General features: G+C 41.4%; 1 pseudogene; it reads left to right on the plus strand.

The window, feature by feature from the left end:
- Nucleotides 1-6,888, plus strand: part of LOC102865518 — a 193,763-nt pseudogene that overhangs the window by 175,552 nt on the left and 11,323 nt on the right.

Genomic DNA, 6,888 nt, shown 5'->3' on the forward strand with positions numbered 1-6,888 from the left:
GAGCCCGTATTTTCCAGCTACTGAACCTTCTTCTCTGTTTCCAACTTTTGTACTCCAGTCGCCCATTATTATCAATGCATCTTGATTGCATGTTTGATCAACTTCTGACTGCAAAAGTTGGTAGAAATCTTCTATTTCCTCCTCTTTTGCATCAGCACCTGGTTTCAAATGGTTGTTTTTGTAATTATGATAGAGGAATCTAATTTTAAATATCTCTTTCCTTGGTTCGTCATCTCCCATTGACATTGATGGTCATGAAATCTTGAATTTTCAAATTCATTAACAAAATCTTTAACCTTCCAAACATACACCAGATTAATAATCATTTTCACTAAATACCTCGGCTGCAGCCATGCCTTCTCCACCTCTGTGTGGTGTGTTATCTTTTTATAGTGTAAACCGAATATATTTATTATCTAACCTTCATTACCATTGCTTTCTGTGCTTCCTGAAATTTTTCAGTGTCAGACAGTTCTTTTGTATATAGCGATTCAGTGTATTCCCTCCATCTTCTTTTGATGATTTCGAAGCCATTCAATATATTGCTCATAATGTCCTTCAATATTGTGAGTCAAAGTTAAATTTTTCAGTTACCTCAGCTTGAGAAAGTCAATTTCAAGTTCTAGCCTGAAATACAGTGTTGTGAGTGATAGAATATTATCCATACACATACAAGGAAGACCTGCTAGTACAACTATTCAAATATATGCTCCTACATCTAGAGCCAAGAGGAAGAGAGAATTTTTAGCAAATCTTGCAATCCAAAATTGACTATAAACATGCATTCAAGATATGTTAATGATAATTGGTGACTGGCATGTCAAAGTTGGAAACACTGAAGAAGGATTACTCGTTGGAAAATATGCCCTTGTTGATAGAAATGAAGCTGGAAATAAAATGATTGAATTTTTTTATTTACAATGATTTATTAATTACAAATACCTTTTTTAAAAAGACACAAATAATGACTTTACACATAGATCTCACTTGATGAGCTGCATAGGAATCAGATTGACTATATCTGTGGAAGAAATTGTGGGGAAACTCAATATCAGCAGTCAAAACTAGACCGGGGTGGACTGTGGGTCAGATTATCAATTACTCATGTACAAGTTCAAATTAAGGCCAAAGAAAATTAAAATCCACAAGAACCAAGACAGGATCTTGAATTAATTTCATCTGAATTACAGGATCATCATAGGAATAGGTTTGAGGCATTGAACACCAGTGATAGAGTTGTGGGATGATACCAAGGATATTATCCATGAAAAAAGCAAAAGTTCATTACAAAAACATTGAAGAAAGAAAAAAACCGAAATGGATATCAGAAGAGACTCTAAAAATTGCACTAATGTTGAGAAGCCAAATCAAAGAGAAAACATGCCAAAGTAAAAGAGCTGAAAAGACTATTTCAAAGGGTAGCTCAAGAGGATGAAGAAATTTATCCTAATCGAATATGCAGAGAACTGGAATTGGAAAATAAAAAGGGAAGAACTTGCTCTGCATTTCTCAAGCTGAGATAACGGAAATACAAATTTAAACCTCAAGTTGAGTAACAGAAAGGTAGATAGTTCAAACCCACCAGCTACTCTAAGGGAGAGAGGCGGGACAGTGTGCTTCCATGAAGATTTACAGCCTTGGAAACCCCGAGGGCTGGTTTTGCTCTTTCCTATAGGATCACTGTGAGGTGCTTCAAAATCCTAGCCTCCAAGGAAAAACTTGGTTTAACCCTCTCCAGACCCATAATTAAACTGACCATAAAATCTAGTATGGAAGCCTTATCAGAGTGAATTGCTGTTACTGTTGTGTACTGTTGAGTCAGAACTAACTCGTAGCTGACCCTTTGGTGGGTTTTCAGAGACAGTAAATCCCACAGGAGGAGATTACCCATCTTCTCCTGCTATCAAAGCGCCTTTTTAATAATTCTACAAGGATAATCAGAATATGGAGGTATAGTCCTGGACCAGTGATTATGGATAGACGGACACCCATAATGATATTGCAATGATATTGATCCCCATATGACAGTGGGCCAATAGCAGTGAAGGTTCTTCCTTCTAAGTAGAAAGCTGAGACTGTCACTGGCCCTCTGGTCCCCTCCCCTCAGGCAGTGTGGTGGTCTGGGAAGAGCAAGAAACAGACAACTGTGGACTTCAGCTCTGCCCAGTTGCCCTTTGGCTTCACATCCAGGCACAAGTTACTTCATCTCTGAACCACAGGCTTCTCATCTCCTATTACAGATACCAGATAAAACCCTCAGCTTTAAATTGTTCTAATCTGTGAAAGTACTCACATACTTAGGGCACATGACCAAGAGGGACCTGTCCTTGGAGAAGAACATCATACTCAGAAGGGTGGAAGAACAGTACAGGAGGGGGAGATCCCAGATGAGAGAGACTGATACAGTAACTGGAGTAATGGGGTTGGTGTGTCAGAGTCAGTAAGACTTGCTAAGGACAGGGACAGCTTCAGAGCTATGGGACACAGAGTCTCTAACAACAACTCTATAAAAAATTAATTTAAATCTTTGTGCCTTCCCCCCCCTTCTCTTTCACCATGTCTGAAAATAAAAGAGAAACTAACTCTGTTGACTATGTGTAGGCAGGTTATTGGTGCTTTCAGTGAAAAGATTTTTCTTTTAAGTTGTTGTTTTGCGGTTAGGTACCATTGAGTTAGGTGACCATAATGACAACGGATCAAATCCTACCCTGTCCTGCACCAGCCACACAGAATTAATTCTTCATCTCCATTGAAGAATTCCCTCATTGAGGGAGGCTCCGCTTGAAGGAACAGCTCTGCCCCAGTCACATTTTGGATGCCTTCCATCCAGCAGGGCTCACCTTCTGGTGCTATGTCAGACGATGTTCTGTTAGACATGATCTCCAACAGCTGTTATTTTCCCAGCAGGTGGCTAGTACTGCTTCTTAGTCTGTCTTTGTCTGGAAGCCCCACAGAAACCTTTCCACCATCAGTGATTCTGCTGGTATTTGAAATACTGCTGGTGTAGCTTCTGGCATCATGCAAGCTGCTGCATTTCAACAAACTGGCAGATGGCAAGCTGACATTAACAGAGATGCAACCAACAAACTGGCAGATGACATTCATAAGATTGGGAGAGATGTGATCCATTTCACATGTCAGAAGTCAGGACTCAGAACTACAGGGCTTGTCTACGGCCAGCTGGGGATGGATTGTCAGTCTCCTAAACTCCATCCACTGCACAGAGAGATGTAGTGTTGAGTCCATTCTCACAATGTCTTTGTTCTATCTTCACTCCCCTTGTTGGTATTGCTAAACTGATCTGCATCCAAGAAGGTTGATGAGAAGGGAAGGTTCAGCCAGTTGCACTGGATCCAGATTAGATAGATTGATCCAGTAACCGGGGCAGTGGGGGTAGGTGTGTTGGAGTCAGTGAGAATGGCTCAGGACAGGGCTGGGTTCAGATCTCCTCTCCTTAGAGTTGCTGTGGGTCACAGGCCACTTGACAGCACATAACAACAACATCTACACATGCTTTAAAAAGTCAAGCAGTGCTCCCTCCAAATGTAGTCCAATGAGCAATAAGGAGAAAGGAATTTGTACTACAATAATAAACAATTTCAAAATGTTTGAAATTATTCTGGCTCACCTGAAGACAGAGGAAGGAGGGAGATGCTGGTCCCTAAGTGACTGCAGGGAGTAAGCAGGTAGCAGCGAGTGCCCCAGGGGGCGATAGCAGTGCCTGCTACTTCCTGGATGGGCAGGTCAGAGCCCGGGGGCACCCCTGACACCTCTCATGTGATATTCAGAATTTGGCCAACAACTCTTGGCAAATATCGTCATTCTCTTTACCCATTGATTGCATTCCTGAGAAATCAAAACTTTGTTGAAATCACATCCAAAAATATTTCAAGTTTACATGTGAGCCAGGAGTAAGGTTCTAGCATCTGATCATTCTAAGGGGTTTTTCATCCAAAAATATATCTGGCAAGATGTTTGAAGGTTATGTGGCATAAAAATGAACCCTGGCCCTGACTCCTACACAGCCCTAGGGCCTCCAATCATTGTGACATTCAAAATGCCTCAGGCACAAGAGGTTATTGATGAGTGTCTGGGACTGGGGCAGGGAGAGTATGGAACTTTTGCTTGAGGGATAGTGCCTCTTGGGTGATTGATAATACCTATGGATTGCCAACCTAGCAATGGAATGAATGTCACTGACCTGGATATGTTGACAAATGATCAATGTGTGTGTCTCAATCCTCAATCTCAATATGTATGTGCGCACGCGTGTGTGTGTGTGTGTGTGTGTGTGTGTGTGTGTCCTTGTTAGTGCTTTGGGTTGGGAGTTCAGTTGCTAACCAGAGAGTTGGTAATTTTAATCCACTAGCTGTTCCAATGATGAAAGATGAGACAGTGTGCTCCCATGAAGATTTATAGCCTCAGAAATTACAGTATTTGGTTGTTCTTTGCCCTATAGGGTCACTCTGAATTGAGGGGCTGAGATACATAGTTACTATATATAGACACACATATATACTTTATATATGTGTGTATTATGTTTTTATATGTTGTCAAGTTGACTGTGACTCATAGCAACACTGCACAATAGCTGTGCACCTGTCCCTGTCCTGAGCCAATATTAGTGTCTCCAACACCCCTCTCCCCCTTACCCAAGTTACTCTGTCAATCCGTCTCATCTAGGATCTTCCTCTCCACTTTCCCAAGGACTAGTCCTTCATGGCAACATGCACAAAGTTTGTGAGATGGTACCTTCAAGGAGAAACTTGGCTTCACCCTATCTAGGACAAACTTGTTTGTTCTGTTGGCAATCCGTAAGAGTTCAACATTCTTCTCCAGTGACATAACTAAAAGGCATCAATTCTTCTTCCGCCATCTTTAGTCATTGTCCAGCTCTCTGATGCCTAGCAAGTATTTAGGAAGACCACGGTCTAGATCAGACATACCTTAATCTCTAGATTGACATCGTTGCTCTTCAGCACTCTGGAGATGTCCCTAACAGCAGATTTTTCCTAATATAATTTGCATTTCCTGACTGCTGGTTGATTTTAGAACCCAGCAAGCTGAAATTGTTAATAATCTCTTCTCTGTCTATCATGGTGCTGCCAATTGGCCCAGTGGTGAGAATCCTTGTTTTCTTGATGTTGATGTTTTTCATATAGGAAGCTGCAGTCCTTGACCTTCTGCAGCAAGCACTTCAGGTCCTCCTCAGTTTCAGCAAGCAAGGCTGTATCATCTCCATAATGCAGGTATTCGATGAGTCTTTGTGCAATCCTGATGCCACTTTCCTCCTCATAAAGTCCAGCCTCTGGAATAATCAGTTCCACGTAGAGATTGAAAAGGTATGGAGACAGGGCACATCCCTGATGTACGCCTTTCTTGTTTACTTTGCTCTGTTTTGAGGACTGCTTCCTCTTCTAAGTATTGGTTTCACATAAGCACAATCAAGTGTTCTGTGTTCCCCATTCTTCTCCAGGTTAGCCACAATTTGTTGTGATCTGCACAGTCAAATAACTTTGCGTAGTCAATTAAGTACAGATAGACATTCCTCTATTATACTCTGCTTTCAGCCATGATCCATTTGACATTGGCTATCATGTTCCTAGTTCCACGGCCTCTTCTAAACACAGCTTGCACTCTGTCATTGTACTGTTCTAGCCATTTTTTTATAATCTTAAGCAGAATGTTACTTACTTGTGATATTAGTGATGTTCAATAATTTCAGCACTCTGTCAGAACACTTATTTTCGCTATGGGAATAAATATGGATCTCTTTCGATCAGTTGGCAGGTAGCTGTCCTTCAGATTTCTTGGCATAACCTGTTGAGTCCAGGGCTACATGTATTTGTTCAAATATATATATCAATTCCTGGAGCTATTTTTTACCAATTCCTTGAGAGAGAGAGAGGTCCTTGGAGAGGGACATCATGCTTGGAAGGGTGGAGGGACAGCGCAGGAGTTGAAGACCCTCTATGAGGTGGATTATTTCAGTGACTGGGGTAATCGGGATGGGTGTGTAAGAGACAGTGCAATTGGCACAGGATAGAACAGGGTTTAGTCCTGTTGTACATAGGGTCGCTATGAGTCGCAAACAACTCTACGGCACATAACAACAACAACATGAGAGAGAGAGAGGGAGTGAGGGAGGGAGAGCATGTGTGTACGCGTGTGTGTGTGTGTGTGTGTGTGTGTGTATACAATCATCTTTCTCCCAATGAAGCAGCTTGTGGATTTGAAGCAGTGACCTTTCAGTTAATGCCCTGATGCATTCTTCACTATCCTACTAGACATATTGATAGAATTTTATAGAATATGTATATAAAATATGTATATACGCATATCAGGAGTTTTGGTGGCCTAATAGGTAAGAGGTTGTTCTGCCAATTCACAGGCAGACAGTTTGAATGCACCAGCTGCTCTGTAGGAGAAAGATGGGCAACCTCCTCCTGTAAAGATTTGTACCCTCCAAAAACCCACCAGAGGATTAGCTGTGAGTAGATTCTGACTCAGTGACATAAAACAAAAACAGCATGTATATACCCTCACATAAGTATCACCATAATAAAAATGTTGTGTGACTTTCTAGAGCACTCCTTCCCCAACAGAAGGAGACATTACTTTATTTGTACCTTTCTCTTATTCCCATTCCAAAGAAGGGTGACCCAACAGAGTGTGGAAACTGTAGAACAATATCATTGATTTCACATGCAAGCAAGATTATCCTAAAATGACTGAAACAGCACATCAGCAGAGAACTGCCAAAAGTCCAGGCTGGGTTTAGAATGGGTCGTGGTACTGGGATATTGTAGCTAATGTTAGATAGACCTTAGCTGAAAGCAGGGAATACCAGAGGAATGTCTATCTGTGTTTCATTGATTATGCAAAGGC

Source organism: Elephantulus edwardii, unplaced genomic scaffold (genome assembly GCF_000299155.1).
Source record: "Elephantulus edwardii isolate Elephantulus edwardi_28Jun2011 unplaced genomic scaffold, EleEdw1.0 scaffold00491, whole genome shotgun sequence".
NCBI classification, from domain to species: Eukaryota; Metazoa; Chordata; class Mammalia; order Macroscelidea; family Macroscelididae; genus Elephantulus; species Elephantulus edwardii.